Genomic DNA, 18,913 nt, shown 5'->3' with positions numbered 1-18,913 from the left:
CTCTGGATCCCCAATACAGGACTGTCCCTGCCATCCCCAAGGAAACTGTGCTTGTCACAGTTGCACAAACCTTCTAGAATAGGAGAAACCTACAAGGACTCTGAGCCTACCCCAATATTGGCAGACGCTCTGAACCCAAATGTGCAGTCTGAAGTACCCTGATTACCTACATCCAGGCAGACAGCCAAATCAATTGTCCTGAGTCAGAATAGTGAACCTAACATGCCCCTAGGATGTTATTGGAAACTTAGATTCAGTTTTCAGACATATATCCTCAGAGGTCTGTTCTGGAATGCGAATTAATGATACAACATGTGGTCCCTGGGCCAAACAACAGAACATCTCCTATCCCCAGAAGGAAACCGTTCCCTTCCATCTGTGCCAAAGCCCAGGTTAGTAGAATCCTGGACAGCACCTTAGCCATAAGCACTTTCTAAGATCTCCCTGGTAACAAACCAGCTTGTGGCCCATATGCAGAGATTCCATGTCAACTCAAGGACTTGGTACTTCGCTCCAGAGACAGCATAACGAACCTGCCATGTTCCTCAGCTGCAATGGTCAATGGAGTTGAGCTTTGCAGGCATCCATGCGGTAGTGCTCTGCTACCCAAACATTCCACATGGGGGACCCTGGAGCAAATAAACCAGACTCCACCTTTCCCGTAGAACTAAACATTGCTGTCTGGAGCAGCTCATAAGCCTCAACGGGAAAACCCATCCCTGGCCCTCCATTATTCAGTCATCATAGACACAAACTCCAGTGTGAGCAAATACGTGACATCTGCCCTTACTCAGTTGCTGGATATCTCCAATAAGCTGCTGCACATAGGAACTGCCTTCGCTCGACACTGAATTGAACCATTGCTTCTCTTTACAATTCCATCTTCACCCAGCTGGCCCACAGGCCATCTTGATAGGAAATTCTGGAGCCACAACGGAGAATTCTGCCTTCCCTATAGAAAGAAGTGCCTGGTGAGTCTGGCAAGGAACCCCAGATGAGGATCAATCTGCTAGGCCCTTGAGGGAACCCCTATTTATAGGTTGCCCTCGCCACTAGTGCTCTGTCTGATAGAGCCTGAGCCCCGACCTAGTGTCAGTCACCAGAAAGTGGGCCCCAAATCTAGTATTTGGGATTGCCATGGCCCAAGTATGTCATCTCTACCCATCCTTGGCATTCAGGCACCTGTCCCCAGATATTTGTTGGAATCCCTGACAATGGGGAAACCTAAAGCACAATAGAACACTCCTCTTTCCCCATGCCAATAAAACTGGCAGTTGGGATGGGTGTCCAATCCTTAAAGGGGGAGCCAGTTACAAGACCAATGAGACCATGCCCACTCCTGAGGGCTGCCCTGGGCACAAACAGGCATTGTGACTCTCAGCCTGACCATGCTTTGAAACCATCCCTCTCAGCTGCACGACCCTGATCCTGCATTGCAGGCCTGGTACGACTCCAGGCACAAATCCTAAAAGTTGGTCATATTTTGAGGTGTCCATGCCCAGAGCCCATCTCTGGAATCCCTGTTTTGTGGCACCCCTAAGATGGAAAGCAACACTCTTCTCTTCCCCAAAAATGCCACCAAACTATGGGGAGACACCAGGATACATAGAGAATAAACGTCTCCCATGGACCCATGAGAACACCCCTGCATTACGAGGCAATCCTGGATACACAATCCAGAGAGAAAATCCTGTGCTACCGCCTTCCAGTCACCCCAATTACAGTTTCAGACGAGTTGACCTCCATGTTTATGCCATTGGGCCTATGATCACCTCGCCACTCAACCTAATTCAAATTTGTTTTTGCAGACTTCGCTACCTAAACAATGGCACACATGCCTTCCAGGATGGGGTCTCTGGATCCACATGACAGGACTGTCCCTGCCATACCCAAGGAAACTGTGCTTGTCACAGTTGCCCAAACCTTATAGAATAGGAGAGCCTACCTCAATAATGGCGGCCGCTCTGAACACAAATGCGCAGTCTGAAATACCCTGATCACCTAAATCCAGGCAGACAGCCAAATCAATGGTACTGAGTCAGATTGGAGAACATAATATGCCCTTGACGTTACTGGAACCCTAGATTCGGTTTTCAGACATCTGTCTTCAGAGGCCTGTTCTGGAATGTGAACTTATGTTATAACATGTGGTCCCTGGTCCACACAACAGAACATCCTGTCCCCAGAAAAGAAAAAAGGGCATCCTGTCCCCAGATGCCCTTCCATCTGTGCCAAAGCCCAGGGTAGTAGAATCCTGGACAGCACCTTAGCCACCAGCACATTCTAAGATCTCCCTGGTAACAAACCAGCATTGTGGCCCATCTGCAAGTGATTCCATGTCAACTCCAGGACTTGGCACTTTGCTCAAGAGACAGCAGAATGAACCAGCCATGTTCTTCAGCTACAATGGTCAATGGAGTTGAGCTTTCCAGGCATTTATGCGGTAGAGCTCTGCTACCCAAAGTTTCCACATGGGGGACCCTGGAGCAAAAATACCAGACTCCACCTGTCCAGTAGAACGAAACCTTGCTGTATGGATCAACTCATAAGCCTCAACGTGAAAACCCCTCCACGGCCTCTTGACGCCACCCCCCCATTGGTCAGTCATCATAGACACAAAATCCAGAGTGAGCAAACATCTGACATCCACCCTTATTCTGGTGCTGGATGTCTCGAATAAACTGCTGCCCATTGGAAATGTCTTCCACTTGGCACTGAATTGAACCGTGGCTTTTGTTTACAATTCCATCCACACCCGACTGGTCCCCAAGCCCTCTTGATAGGGAAATCGGGAGTCACAACGCAGCATTCTGTCTTCCCCCTTGAATGAAGAAGTGCCTGGTGAGTCTTTCCCGAAACCCCACATGTGGATCAATCTTCCCAGTCCTCTATTCCACCCTGTTTTATAGGCTGCCATGGCACTAGTGCTGTGTCTGACAGAACCTGATCCCCGATCGAGTTTCAGCCACCAGAGAGTGGGCCCCATATCTAGCATTTTGGATGATCATGGCCCAAGTACGTCATCTCTACCCATTCTTGATATTCAGGCACCTGTCCCGAGACCTTGGCTGGAATCCCTGCCAATGGGAGAACTCCTTCCCCTTGGCAATAAACCTGGCTGTTATGATGGGTGTCCAACCCTGGAAGAGGGAGCTAGTTAAAAGTCAATGAGACCACACCCACTCCTGAGGGCCGACCTGGGCACAAACAGGCATTGTGACCCTCAGCCTGACCATGTTTTCAAGCAATCCCTATCAGTTGCTCCAGCATAATCCCACATTGCAGGCCTGCTACGTCTCTAGGCACAAATCCTAAAACTTGGTTGGATTTTCCAAGTCCCCAGACCCAGAGCCCATCTCTGGAATCCCTGTTTTGGGGCACCCATAAGATGGAAAACAGCACTCTTCCCTTCCGCGAAAAAGCCACCAAACTATGGGGAGCGACCAGTATACATAGAGAGGAAACAACTCCCATGGACCCATAAGAACACACCTGCATTCGGAGGCCATCCTGGACACACAATCCAGAGAAAAAAGCCTGTGCTGCCACCTTCCATTCACCCTAAATACAGTTCCAGACGATCTACTTTCCAGGTCTATGCATTGCGTCTATGATCACCTTGCCATCCACCCTAAACTAAATATGTGTTAGCAGACTTCTGTACGTAAACCATGGCACATGTGCCTTCCAGGATCGGGTCTCTAGATCCACACTACAGGACTGTCCCTGCCATCCCCAAGGAAACTGTGTCCCTCAGAGTTGCCCAAACCTTCTAGATAGGAGAATCCTGCAACGCCCCTGAGCCTACCTCAATATTGGCTGCCACTCTGAATGCAATTGTGCAGTCTGAAACATCCTGATAACCTACATCCAGGCAGATAGCCAAATCAATGGTCCTGAGTCAGAATAGTGAACCTAACATGCCCCTAGGACGTCATTGGAACCTTAGATTCAGTTTACAGACATCTGTCCTCAGAGGCCTGTTCTGGAATGTGACCTTATGGTACAACATGTGGTCCCTGGGCCACACAACAGAACATCTCCTGTCCCCAGAAGGAAACCGTCCACTTCCATCTGTGCCAAAGCCCAGGATAGTAGAATCCTGCACAACACCTTAGCCAACAGCACATTCTAAGTTCTCCCTTGTAACAAACCAGCTTGTGGCCCATCGGCAAGAGATTCCATGTGAACTCAAGGACTTGGTACTTCACGCCAGAGACAGCATAACGAACTTGCCATGTTCCTCAGCTGCAATGGTCAATGGAGTTGAGCTTTGCAGGCATCCATGCGGTAGTGCTCTGCTACCCAAACTTTCCACATGGGGGACCTTGGAGGAAATAAACCAGACTCCACCTGTCCAGGAGGAAATAAACCAGACTCCACCTGTCCAGTAGAACAAAACCTTGCTGTTTGGAGCAGCTCATAAGCCTCAACGTAAAAACCCCTCCATGACCTCTTGACGCCACTCCTCCATTTGTCAATCATAGACACAAACTCCAGTGTGAGCAAATATCTGACATCCGCCCTTACTCAGGTGCTGGGTATCTCGAATAAGCCACTGCACATAGGAACTGCCTTCCGCTTGGCACTGAATTGAACTGTAGCTTGTGTATACAATTCCATCCTCACCCAACTGGTCCCCAGGCTCTCTTGATAGGGAATTCTAGAGCCACAATGCAGCATTCTTCCAAGCAGATTATCCTCATGTGGAGTGGCCAGAAACTCCACATGAGGATAATCTGCTTGGCCCTCGAGGGAACCCCAATTTATAGTTTGCCCTGGCCACTAGGGCTGTGTCTGACAGAGCCTGAGCCCCAACCTAGTGTCAGTCAGCAGAGAGTCGGCCCCACATCTAGCATTTGGGATTGCCATGGCCCAAGTACGTCATCTCTATCCATCCTTGGTAATTAGGCACCTGTCCCCAGACCTTGGCTGGAATCCCTCACAATGAGGGAACCTGAAGCACAATAGAAAACTCCTCCTTCCTCATGGCAAGACATTTGGCTCTTGGGATAGGTGTCCAACCCTCAAAGGGGGAGCCAGTTACAAGTCCAATGAGACCACGCCCACACCTGAGGGCCACCTTGGGCGCAAACAGGCATTTTGACCCCCAACCTGAGCATGCTTTCAAACACTCTCTCTCAGGTGCACCACCATGATCCCACGTTGCAAGCCTCATATGGCCCTAGGCCCAAATCCTAACCCTCAGTGGGATGTCCCAGACTCTCAGAACCAGAGCACGGATCTGGAATCCCTGTTTTGGGGCACCCATAAGATGGAAAACAGCACTCTTCCCTTCCCCGAAATAGCCACCAAACTATGGAGAGCTGCCAGGATCCATACAGAGGAAAAGTCTCTCATGGACCGATGAGACCAAACCTGCATTCCGAGGACGTCCTGGACACACAATCCAGAGAAAAAAGCCTGTGCTACTGCCTCCCAGTCACCCTAATTATAGTTCCTGACAAGCTGCCTTCCAGGTCTACACATTGGGCCTGCGATCACATTCCCACAAAGTCGCTAACCTGAATTTGTGTTTCCACACTTCTCTGTATATAATTTGTGTACAGTAGAGTGCCGAGTAGGTCTATCCTCATTTGGGGTGTCTGGGAAGCTCCAGAGGGCAACATTTTTCTTCTAGAAGCCAGGAAGGGTGCTGCATTGTGGGTCCAGAATTGTCAAACTTGAGGGCTTGGGGGCAAGGAGTGTGAGGACAGAAGTCTGAGAACACAAGCTAGACATAGGTTTCAGGGCTAGGCCAAGGCCGGCACACTCCACTGAGCTGAATCAAGATCTCGTGCATCTGAAGTCAGGGCGAGAATCTGACGTTGGCTGAATTTGGAGTTCCTGTTCATGATTTCCCCTTCATAAAAGGGGGGGGCTGGCATCACAAAGCTATCGAGGTTTTCGTAAGTTGGGAGTTGAGAAATGCTCCAAAACGCAAAGATTCCTTCTGCAAGACATTTGAGACATGTTTGATGGCTGCAGGACGTCCCATACTGAATGACAACAGAGCAGGGTTCTAATGATGGATGCCTGGGCAGCCCGCCTCGCATTCCAATTGTTTCCTAGCCACAAGACAGGTTCGATATTCTGGCTCTGGGGGATCAACCAATGGGGCTGAGTTGAAATTGAGTCTCCTGCGGATGGGTCATAATGTTCGTTTGTGTCCATGGAGACCTTGGAATGGGTCGGTGGCACCAGGCCGCTGAAGGATTGTCCTAACCAGAGATTTTGAGACAGCTTCAATGAGCAAGTTTCCCATTTGGAGACAAGATTTGTTTTAATTGGTGCCTCAGGAAACCCCCATATGCTGGTATTGGAAACCAGGCCACTGAAGAGAGATACCTGGAAACCACAACAATGGATCTGATTAGGGACTAGGGGCCTGTCTGGTTCAGTCTTATTCTCTGGCGACATCTGTCTATGGTATGAGTGGAGGGAGTTGATCAGCTGGTGTCAGACTGCCCCTGTTTTTCTGGGTGGCCTACACTATTGGGATGGTCTTGGGAACTTTGGAGATTTCTCCTAATTTATACGATTATGGACAATGAAAGGGAAAGAATTCCTGTGGAGTGGGCAGGCACAGACCTGATATGTGGCTCCAGAGAACCCAGCCTGGAGGGTGTGTGTTCCAGGACTGTGGGGACAGATGTCTGAAAACTCAAACTCAGCTTAGGTTTGGGGACGTAGGTATGGCAGGCCAGATCTAGAGACCATGAGGAGAACTCTTAAGGATATGAAGAAAGGGCGAGTGTGAGGCACTTGTTTAGGCTTTTGTCTCTGGATATTGTGTCACCAATGGCGTGGAATGTCCGGGTGATTTCATGGGCAATGGACGAGTCTTCCTCTCTGGGGATTAGGTCTGATCCCAAGTTTTGGGGTCATTCTGTGGGATGGGAGGTGTCCATTTTGTTTTTTTAACCTCAGGTGTCCCACCAAAAGAGGGATTCCAAAGCCGAGCCCTGGGGAGGGGCGACTGGACAACCAGAAATCTGGTTAAAAATGGTGGCCTAGGGGCATGGCAAGCCCATTAGGACATCTAATGGTCCAGCCACTGAGAGGACTTACTAGAGGACAGGACTCAAGCTGAGCGTCACAATGTGTGTTTAGCCCTTACCCACTCAAGCATCAGTGAGACTTCATGCTGAACACTGGCTTCTACTACAATGAACGTTGGACAACATGCCAACCACAAGGTTTCTTGCCATGGTTAAGTAGGAGTTCCAATTTCTACATCACGTTGACCCCTTGACAGGGTTTGGAGTTAAGGCCTAAGTTCTGAAGACTGAAAAGCTAGGTTGGGAAGAGATGATGAGCTAAGGCCATGGCGGGTATTATGTGCTCAGTGTGCGGTCAGCTGTCTGGGTGTTGGTCAGGAGGTCCGGGCTCAGGCTGTGTCAGACAGTGTATTAGTGCCCAGGTTAGAGTATATAATTTGGGTACAGTAGAGTGCCGTGTAGGTCTATCCTCATTTGGAGTGTCGGGGAAACTCCATAGGGCAACTTTTTTCTTCTGGAGGGCAGGCAGAGGACTGCATTGTGAGTCCGGAATTGCCAACCTTGAGGGTTTGGGGGCCAGGAGTGTGAATAGGGAAGTCTAAGAACAAAAGCTAGACATAGGTTTCAGGGCAAGGGCAAGAACGGCACACTCTGCATTGCTGAATCGGGATCTTGTGCATCTGAAGTCAGGGCGAGGATTAGACGTTGGCTCAGGTTGGAGTTCCTGTCCATGATTTCCCCTTCATAAAGGGGGGGTAGCGGCATCACAAAGCTATCAAGGTTTTCACAAGTTGGGAGTTTTGAGATCTTCCAAAATGCAAGGATTCCTTCTGCAGGACATTTGAGACCTGTTGAATGGCTCCAGGATGTTCCATACGGAACGACGCCAGAGCAGGGTTCTAAGGAAGGATTCCTGGGTAGCCCATCTTGCATTCCATTTGTCTCCTACCCACAAGACAGTTTCGATCTGCTGGCTCTGGGGGAGCAACCAAGGGTGCTGAGATGAAATGGACACTCCTGGGGATGGGTCCTAATGTGTGTTTGTGTCCATGGAGACCTTGGAATGGGCCGGTGGCACCAGGGCCCTGAAGGATTCTACTAACCGGAGATTTTGAGAAAGCTCCAAGGAGCAAGTTTCCCATGTGGAGACAAGATTTGTTTTAATTGGTGCCTCAGGAAACCCCCATATGCTGGTATTGGAAACTAGCCATCTGAGGAGAGATACCTGGAAATCACAGCATTGGATCTGATTAGGTCCTAGGGGCCTGTCCAGTTCGATCTTCTTATCTGGCAACATCTGTTTATAGTATGAGTGGAGGCAGTTGCTTAGCTGGTGCCAGACCCCCCCTGATTGTCCTGGCAGCCTACACTTTTGGGATGGCCTCGGGGACTTTGGAGGTTTTTCCTAATTTGTACCATTATGGACAATGGAAGGGGCAGATTTCCCAAGCAGTGGGCAGGCAGAGACCTGATGTGTGGCTCCAGGGGCCCCAGCATGGATGGTGTGTGGGCCAGGACTGTGGGGACAGATGTCGAAAACACTAACTCAGCTTAGGTTTGGGGCATAGGTATGGCAGGCCAGATCTAGAGACCGTGAGGAGAACTCTTCAGGATATGTATCAAGGGCGAGTGTGAGGCGCTTGCTCAGGCTTTTGTCTCTGTATTTTGTGTCAATGATGGCTGTGGAATGTCATGGGGGCCTCATGGGCCATGGACGTGTCTTCCTCTCTGTGTATTTGGCCCGATCCCAATTGTTTTGGGTCAATCTGTGGGATGGGAGGAGTCTTTCAATTTTGTTCCCTGAGGTGTCCCACCAAAAGAGGGATTCTAGAGCAGAGCACTTTGGAGGGACGACTGGACAACCAGAAATCTGGTTAAATATTGGGGCCTAGGGGCATGGCAAGCACAGTATGCCTTCTAATGGTCTAGCACTGAGAGGCCTTCCTTGAGGACAGAACTCACGCTGAGGGTCACAATGCATGTTTATGCCCTCATGGCACTCAATCATGAGCGGGGACTCATGGTGCATGCTGGTTTCTCCTACTCTGAACATTGGACAACATGCCAACCACAAGTTGGGGCGCAATGGGGAAGCATTAGTTCTGATTGATGCATCTCATTCACCTTTGGGCAGTGATCGGAGATAAGGTCTTGGTTCTGAAGTCTGAAAACTGAGTTTGGGAAGAGATGACAACCTAAGGACATGTCGTGTCTCATGTGCTCAGTGTAGAGCCAGCTGTCTGCATGTCAGTCAGAAGGTCCGGGCTCAGGCAGTGACAGACAGGGCATTAGTGCCCAGAGTAGATTGTATAATTGGGGTACCGTGCACGTTGATCCTCATTTGGCGTTTCAGGGTAGCCCCAAGAGCAAAGTTTTTCTTCTGGACGGTGGCAGAGTGCTGCATTGTGGCTCCGGAATTCCCAAAGTGGATGCCTTGTGGGCAAGGAGTGTGAGGACGGAAGTCTGAGAAAACATGTTAGGCATACGTTTTGGGGCAAGGGCACGGCAGGCACCCTCTGCATATCTGAATCGGGATTTCAGCATCTGAATTCAGGTCAAGGACCAGACGTAGACTCAGGTTGGAATTTCTGTCCATTATGGCCCCTTCATGAATGGGGCAGCATCTTGAGGCCATGTAGGTATTCCCATGATGGGAGTTGTGAGATGCTCCAAACTGCAAGGATTCCTTATGATCGACAATTGAGACCTGTTGGATCGCTCCAGGATGTCCCATATGGAATGACGCCAGAGCAGGGATCTAAGGATGGATGCCTGGGCAGCCCACCTCTCATTCCAATTGTCTCCTAGCGAATAGACAGGTTCGATATGCTGGCTCTTGGGGAGCAACAGAGTGGGCTGAGTTGAAATGGAATCTCCTGTAGATGGGTCCTAATGTTGGTTTGTGTCCATAAGGCCCTTGGAATGGGGCAGTGGCACCAGGGCCCTGAAGGATTCTCCTAACTGGAGATTTTGAGACAGCTCCAAAGGACAAGTTTCCCATGTGGAGACGAGATTTGTTCTTATTGGTGCCTCAAGATACCCCCCCATATGCTGATATTGGAAACCAGGCCTCTGAGGAGAGATACCTGGAAACCAAAGCACTGGATCGGATTAGGGCCTAGGGGCCTGTCCGGTTCAATCTTCTTCTCTGGGGACATCCATCTACGGTATGAGTGGAGGTAGATGCTCAGCTGGTGTCAGACCTCCCCTGTTTGTCCCGGGTGGCCTACACTATTGGGATGTCCTCGGGGACTGTGGAGGTTTCTCCTAAATTGTACGATTGTGGACAATGGAATGGGCAGAATTCCCATGGAGTGGGCAGGCACAGTCCTGATGTGAGGCTCCAGGGGCCCCAGCCTGGAGGGTGTGTGGGCCAGGACTGTGGGGACAGAAGTCTGAAAATACAAACTCGGCTTAGGTTTGGGGACATAGGTATGGTAGGCCTAATCTACAGACTGTGAGGAGAACTCTTCAGGATATGAAGAAAGAGCGAGTTTGAGGTGCTTGCTCAGGCTCTTTTGTCTCTGGATTTCATGTCAACGATGGCCGTGGAATGTTGGAGAGGCCTCATGAGCCATGGAAGAGTCTTCCTCTCTGTGGATTTGGCCAATCCCCAAGAGTTTTGGGTCAATGTGTGGGATGGGATGAGTCCTTTCTGTTTTGTTACCTGAGGTTTTCCACCAAAAGAGGGATTCCAGAGCCGAGCCCAGGGGAGGGGCACATGGGCCACCTAAACTCTGGTTAAAAATTGGGGCCTAGCGGCATGGCATGCCCAATATGCTGTCTCATGGTCCAGCCACTGAGAAGTCTTACTGGTGGACAGTGCTCACTCTGAGGGACACAGTTCGTGTTTTTGTCCACCGCGGCCCTCAAGCATGGGTGCAGCCTCATGGACCACACTGGTTTCAACTACATTGAACGTTGAACAACATGCCAACCACAATGTTTCTTGCCATGGGGAAGGAGTTCTGATTTCTCTATCATGTTCTATGCTGGGCAGTGATTGGAGATAAGGTGTAGTATCTGAAGCCTGAAACCATGGTTGGGAAGAGATGACGACCTAAGGCCATGATGGGTCCTATGTGCTCAGTGTGCTGCCACCTGGCTGGGTGAGGGTTGGGAGGTCCAGGCTCAGGCTGTGTCAGACAGGGAATTAGTGCCCAGGGTAGCCTGTATAATTTTGGTACAGTCAAGTGGCATGCAGGTTTATCCTCTTTTGGGGTTTCTCGGTTGCCCCATAGGGCAACATTTTTCTTCTGGAGAGCAGGCAGAGTGCTGCATTGTAGTTCTGGAATTGCCAAACTGGAGGGCTTGTGGGCCAGGAGTGTGAGGACATAAATCTGAGTATACATGCTAGGCATAGGTTCCTGGGAAAGGGCACAGCAGGCAAACTCTGCACAGCTGAATTGAGATCTTGTGCATCTGAAGTCAGGCCAAGGATCAGATGATGGCTCAGGTTGGAGTTTCTGTCCATGATGGCCCCTTCATGAAGGGCGGGGGATCACGAGGAGGAGGTTTTCCCATGATGATAGTTGTGAGATGCTCCAAACCACAAAGATTCCTTCTGCGAGACCATTGAGACTTCGTGGTTGGTTCCCGGACTTCCCATACAGAACTATTCCGAGCAGGTTTCTAAGGATGGATGGCTGGGCTGCCTGCCTTTCATTCCAATTGTCTCCTAGCAACAAGACAGGTATGATCTGCTGGCCCTGGGGGAGCAATCGAGGGGGCTGAGTTGAAATGGAATCTCCTGCGGTTGGGTCCTAATGTGGGTTTGTGTCCATGGAGACTTTGGAATGAGGCGGTTTCATGTGGCCCTGAAGGATTCTCATAACCAGAGGCTTTGACACAGCTCCCATGCAAAAGTTTCTCATGTGGAGACGAGATTTGTTCTGATGGTGCCTCAAGAATCAGCCATATGCTGGTGTTGGAATCCAGGCCTCGGAGGAGAGATGCCTGAAACCAAAGCAATGGATCCAATTAGGGCCTAGAGGCCTGTTCATTCCAATTTTCTTCTCTGGGGACATCTTTCTACGAGTCTGAGTGCAGGTAGGTGCTCAGATGGGCTCAGATGGGCTCAGATTGCCCCATTTGTCCTGGGCGACCTACACTATTGTGATGGCCTCGGGGACATTGGAGGTTTATCCTATTTGTAGGGTTGTGGCCAATGGAATGGGCAGAATTCCCTTGGAGAGGGCAGGTTCAGTCCTCAGGTTTGGCTCCAGGGGCCTGAGCCTGTAGGGTATGTGCACTAGGGCTGTGGGGACTGTTGTCTGAAAACACGAAATCAGTTTAGGTTTTTGGTCGTAGGTATGGCAGGACTGATCTACAGAACGTGAGGAGAACTCTTCGGGATATGAACAAAGGGCGAGTGTGAGACACTTCCTCCAGTTTTTATCTCTGGATATTGCATCACCGATTGCCGTGCAATGTCTGGGTGACCTCTTGGGCAATGGACTAGTCTCCCTCTCTGGGGATTTGGCCCAAACGCAAGAGTTTGGGGTCATTCTGTGGCATGGGAGGAGTTTGTTCTGTTTTTTTACCTCCGGTGTCCCACCAAAAGAAGGATTCCAGAGCAGAGCCCTGGGGAGTGGAGAATGGACAAACCGATGCCTGATTAAGGATGGGGACTAGGGAAATGGTATCCCCATATGGGGGCTCTTGGTCCAGCCACTGACAGGCCCTACTTGAGGACAGGACACACGCTGAGTGTCACAATGGGTTTTTGTGCCCAATGCAGCCCTCAAGCATGGGCGGGGCCTCATGGTCCATGCTGGTTTCTCCTACTCTGAACTTTTGACAACATGTCAACCACATGATTTCTTCCCATGGGGAAGGAGGAGTTCTGATTTCTGCATCACGTTCACCCCTGGGCAGTGATTGGAGATAAGTTCTAGGTTCTGACCTAAAAAATTACATTGGAAGAGATGATGATTTAAGGCCATGGCGGGTCTTATGTACTCAGTGTGTGGCCAGCTGTCTGGGTGTCAGTTGGGATGTCTGGGCTCAGGCTGTGTCAGTCAGGATATTAGTGTCCATGGTAAAATGTATAATTGGGGACTAGTCATGTTGCATGCAGGTTGATCCTCATTAAGGGTTTGTGGTTAGCCCAATAGGGCAACATTTTTCTTCAGGATGGCAGGCATTGTGCTGCATTGTGGCTCCGGTATTGCCAGACTGGAGGGCTTGTGGGCCAGGAGTGTGAGGATGGAATTCTGAGAACAGAAGCTAGGCTTATGTTTCAGGGCGAGGGCATGGCAGGCACACTCTTTAGAGCTGACTCGAGATATCATGCACCTGAATCAGGGCGACGATCAGACGTGGCTCATTTTGGAGTTTCAATCCATGATGGCCCTTTCATGAAGGGGACAGGGCATCATGGGGCAAAGGATGTTTTCCCATGATGGGAGTTGAGAGATGCTCCAAAACTGCAAAGATTTCTTCTGCAGGACAATTGAGACTTGTTGGGTGGCTCTAGGAGCTCTCATATGGAAGAACTCCAGAGGAGGGTTCTAATGATGGATGCCTGGTCTGACTGCATCACATTCCAATTGTCTTCTTGCCACAAGACAGGTTCGATCGGCTGGCTGTGGGGGAGTAATCTAGCATCCTGCAATGGGCTACAATGTGGGTTTGTGTCCATGGAGACCTTGGAATTGTGCTGTGGCACTGGGACCCTGAATGATCCACCTAACCGGAGGTTTTGACACAGCTCCAATGAGAATGTTTACCTTGTGGAGAAGAGATGTGTTCTGATGGAGCCCACTGGACACCCCCATATGCTGATATTGGAAACCAGGCCACTGGGGAGAGATGCCTGGAAACCAAAGCAATGGATCTGATTAGGGCCTAGGGGCCTGTCCAGTTCAATCTTCTTCTCTGGGGACATCTGTCTATGGGTCTGAGTGGAGGTAGTTGCTCAGCTGGTGTTAGATTGCCCCTATTTATCCTGGGAAGCCTAGACTATTGGGATGGGGTTGGGGACTTTGGAGATTTCTCCTAATTTGCATGGTTGTGGCCAATGGAATGGGCAGAAATCCCTTGGAGAGGGTAGGCACAGTCCTGTGGTGTGGCTCCAGGGGTCCCAGACTGGAGGGTGTGTGGGCCAGTGTTCTGGGGACAGAAGGACGTATGTATGGCAGGCCCTATCTATAAACCGTCTGGAGAACTCTTTGGGATATGAACAAAGGGCGAGTGTGAGGCGCTTACTCAGTCTTTTTTCTCTGGATTTTGTGTCAATGATAGCTGTGGAATGTTGGGATGGCCTCATGGGACATGGAAGTGTCCCCATCTCTGGGGATTTAACCCGATCCCAAGAGTTTTGGGTCATTCTGTGAGATGGGAGGAGTCCGTTCTGTTGTTGTTGTTGTTGTTTGTTTGTTTGTTTGTTTGTTTGTTTTTACCACAGGTGTCCCACCAAAGAGGAATTCCAGAGCAGAGCCCTGAGTGGAGTGACTGGAAAACCTGACCTGTATTTAAGATTGGGGGCCTAGGGGCATGGCAAGCCATATGCAGGCTATTGGTCCAGCCACTGAGAGGCCTTACTGGAGGACAGGACTCACGCTGAGTATCACAATGAATGTTTGTGCCTCACGCTGCCTTCTAACATGGGAGGAGCCTCAAGGGCCATGACAGTTTCTCCTACACTGTACATTGGACAACATAACAAACACAAGGTTTCTTGCCATGAGGAAGGAGGAGTTCTGATTTCTGCATCACGTTCACCCCAGGCAGTGATTGGAGATAAGGTATAGGTTCTGAAGCCTGAAAACCAAGGTTGGGAAGAGATGACAACATAAGGCCATGGCGGGTCCGATGTTCTCAGTGTGTGGCCAGGTGTCTGGGTGTCGGTCAGGAGGCCGGGGTTAAGCTGTGTCCGACAGAGCATTAGTGACCAGGGTGGACTATATAATTGGGGTACAGTCGAGTGGCGTGCAGGTTGATCCTCATTTGGGGTCTCCGGGTAGCCCCAGAGGGCAATGGTTTTCTTCTGGAGGGCAAGCAGAGTGCTGCATAATGCCTCCAGAATTGCCAAACTGGAGGGCTTGTGGGCCTGGAGTGTGAGGACTGAAGTCTGAGAACACAAGCTAGGCATAGGTTTGGGGCGAGGGCACTGAAGACACACTCTACAGAGCTGAAACGAGATCTCGTGCATCTGGAGTCAGGGCGAGGATCAGACGTTGGACGTTTGAAGTTTCTGTCCATGATGGCTCCTTCAGGAAGGGGGGTGGGGCAACACGAGGCCATGGAGTTTTTCCCTCGATGGGAGTTCTGAGATGCTCCAAACCGCTGGAATTCCTTCTACGGGACAATTGAGACAAACCCAAGAGGAATTCCAGAGCAGAGCCCTGAGTAGGGGTGACTAGATATCTCGAAATCTGGTTAAGATTGGAAGACTTGTGGCATGGCAAGCCCCATATGCAGGCTCCTGGTCCAGCCACTGAGAGGCTTTAATTGAGGTCATGACTCACGCAGAGGGCACACATTGAGATGTGTGCTTGTGCCCATCACGGCCCTAAAGCATGGGTAGGGCCTCATGGGCCAGCTGGTTTCTCCTACACTGAACTTTGGACAACATTCCAACCACAAGGTTCTGTCGAGGGGGAAGGAGGAGTTCTGATTTCTGCATCACGTTCACCCGTGGTAAGTGAGTGGAGATAAGGTCTAGGTTTCTGAAGCCTGAAATCCGCGTTTGGGAAGAGATGACGAACTAAGGCCATGGCGGTTCAGATGAGATATCTAGTCACTCCTACTCAGGGCTCTGCTCTGGAATTCCTCTTGGGTTTGACACCTTAGATAAATAAATACAGAAAGGACTCTTCCCATCCACAGGATGATCCCAACCACTTGGGATAGGGCCAAATCCCCAGAGAGAAACACTCTTCCATGGCCCATGAGGCCAGCCCTACATTCCACAGCCACTTTTGGGGACCAAAATCTTCAGACACAAAATCGGGTACAATTTAGGGGTGAGGTGATGACAGGCCCGATCTGCCGACCCTGAGAGCAGCTCCTCTGATTTGAAATTTGGGCGGCTGGGACACAGGAGCACAGGCTTTTCTGTTTGGATTGTGTCTAGGATGGCCACGGAATGGAGGGGTGTCCTCATGGGTCCATGGGAGTGTCCTCCTCTCTGGGAATTCTGCCTGGCACCCAAGAGTTTGGTGTCTTACTAGGGAAGGGGAGACTGCGTTTCACCGTGTTAGGGTTCCTGTCAAAACATGGATTCCAGGGATGGGTTCTGGGTCCTGGTGACTGAGTAACCCCACCAAGGCTTAGGATTTGGGCCTAAGGGCCTGACAGACCCGCTCTGTGGGTTCTGGTCCAGCTCTCGTGGGGGCTTGTTGTAAATGGGTCTCAGGGTGAGGGTCACGATGCCTGTTTGTGCCCAGCTGCCCATCCTGAGTGGGCGCTGTCTCTTGTTCCATGCACCTGAATCCAAATCTGAGGGTTGGACAACCATCTCAACATTTAGTTTTCCTGCCATGGGGAAGGAGGAGTACGCTTTTGTGCTTCAGGGTCCCCCATGTGCAGGAATTTGAGCTATGTTCTGGGACAGGTACCTGAATACCCAGGTTGGATCAAGATGAAGGACTCAGGTCAAGGCAGGTCACACCTGTAGGAGATGGGGCCCGCTTTCTCTGTGGCTGCCAGGTGGATGGGGCTCGGGCTGTGTCAGACAGAACATTAGTGCACAGGGTGGCCTATCATATTGGGGTGCCAGAGAAGGCCCTGTAGGTGGATCCTCATGTGGATTTTCTGTGCAGTCCCATAGGGCACTTCTTTCTGGTGGGCAGGCAGAAGGCTGCATTGTGGCTCCAAAAATCCCAATATGGAGGGCTTACAGGTGAGGAGTGTGAGGACAGAAGGCTGAATAGACAAGCTACATTAAAGCTCAGTGCCAAGCACATGGCCGTTCCCATGTGCAGCAGTTTTTCCGAGATCTCCAGCACCTGAGTATGGGCGAGGTCAGATGTCTGCTCACACTGGAGTTTGTATCTGTGATGGCCAACGAACGAGATATCCATCACCTGAATAAGGGCAGATGAATGATGTTTCCTCACACTGGAGGTTGTGTCTATGATGACCGACAAATGGAGAGGTGGCATAAGAGGCCATGGAGGATTCCCCACAATGATGCTTGTGAGATGCTCCAAACAGTAAGATTGTTTTTTCTACTGACAGGTGGAATCTGGTTTGTTTGCTCCAGAGTCCCCGACGTGGAAAGTATGGATAGCAGAGATCTTCTGCATGGAAGCCTGGAAAGCACACCCCGAATGACCACTGCAGCTGAGGAACATGACAGGTTCCTTCTGGTGGCTCTGGGGAGAAGTACCAAGTCCTTGAGTTGACATTGAATCTCTTTCAGATGGGTCACAATGCTGGTTTGTTACCAGGGAAATATTAGAATGTCCTGGTAGCTAAGATGCCATGCAGGATTCTCCTACCCTTAGGGTTTAACACAGGTCAAAGAGCTCTGTCCCCTTCTGGGGACAGGAGATGTAGTGTTGTGTGGCTCTGGAACCACATGTTGTATCATAAGTTCATATTCCAACACAGGCCTCTGAGGACTGATGCCTGGAAACTTAATCTAGGGGTTCCAGTGAAGTCCTAGGGTCATCTCAGGATCAATCTTCAGACTCAGGACAGTTGACTTGGGTGTCTGCCTAGATGTAGGTGATCAGAATGTTTCAGACTGTGCATTTGCATCCAGAGTGGCCTGCATTAGTGGGGTGGGCTCAGGGTGGGCTCTAAATAGCAAGGCTTCCTACTACTAGACAGGGGGAGTTTTGTTTCTTTGCTCCGGGGTCCCCCATGTGGAAAGTTTGGGTAGCAGAGCTCTCCTGCATGGATGCTTGGAAAGCACACCTCCATTGACCATTGCAGATGAGGAACATGGCAGGTTCATTCTGGTGGCTCTGGCATGAAGTACCAAGGCCTTGAGTTGACTTGGAATCTCTTGCACATCGGTCACAGTGTTGTTTTGTTACCAGGGAGATCTTAGAATGTGCTGGTGGATAAGGTGCCATGCAGGATTCTCCTACCCTGAGGATTTGACAGAATTCCAAGAGCACGGTTTCCTTCTGGGAAAGGAGATATTCTGTTGTGTGGCTCAGGGACCATATGCTGTATCATAAGTTTTTATTCCAGAATAGGCCTCTGAGGAGAGATGCCTGAAAACCAAATCTAGGGTTCCAATGAGGTCCTAGGGGCATGTCACGTTCAGTCTTCTGACTCAGGACCACTGACTGGGGTGTCTGCCTGGATGTAGGTGATCAGGGTATTTCAGACTGTGCATTTGCATCCAGAGTGGCCTCCATTAGTGAGGTGGGCTCAGGGGCCTTGCAGGTTTCTCCAAATCTGGAGGGTTTGGGCCACTGGGATGTCACAGTTTCCTTGCAGATGGCAGGCCTAGTGCTGTGGTGTGGCTCCAGAGACCCCATCCTAGAGGGCGTGTGAGCCATGGTTTTCAGAGAGAAGTCTGAACACAAACTTGGGTTGGGGTTAGAGGTGAGGTGTTCTCAGGCCCAATGCATAGAACTGGAGGACAGCTCGTCAGGAACTTTAATTAGGGTGACTCGAAGGCAGTGACATAGGCTTTTGTATCTGGTTTGAGTGTCCTGGATGGCCTTGGAATGCAGGTGTGGTCTTGTGGGTCCATGGGAGGTTTTTCCTCTCTAAGGATCCTGGTGGCTCCCAATAGTTTGTTGGCTTTTTCAAGGAAGGGAAGAGTGCTGCTTTCCATCTTATGGGTACCCCAAAACAGGGATGGTATCTGAGTCTGGTGTCAAGACATTTATACCTAGGGTTAGGATTTCGGCCTAGGGGCGTCCCAGGACTGCAATGCTGGATCCTGGTGATGCAACTGAGAGGGTTTGTTTGAAAGCATGCTTAGGCTGAGGGTCCAAATT

The sequence above is a fragment of the Neovison vison genome, chromosome 3, assembly GCF_020171115.1.
Source record: "Neovison vison isolate M4711 chromosome 3, ASM_NN_V1, whole genome shotgun sequence".
Lineage (NCBI taxonomy): Eukaryota > Metazoa > Chordata > Mammalia > Carnivora > Mustelidae > Neogale > Neogale vison.
The sequence above is the reverse complement of the archived record's forward strand: the minus strand, read 5'-3'. Positions refer to the sequence as shown.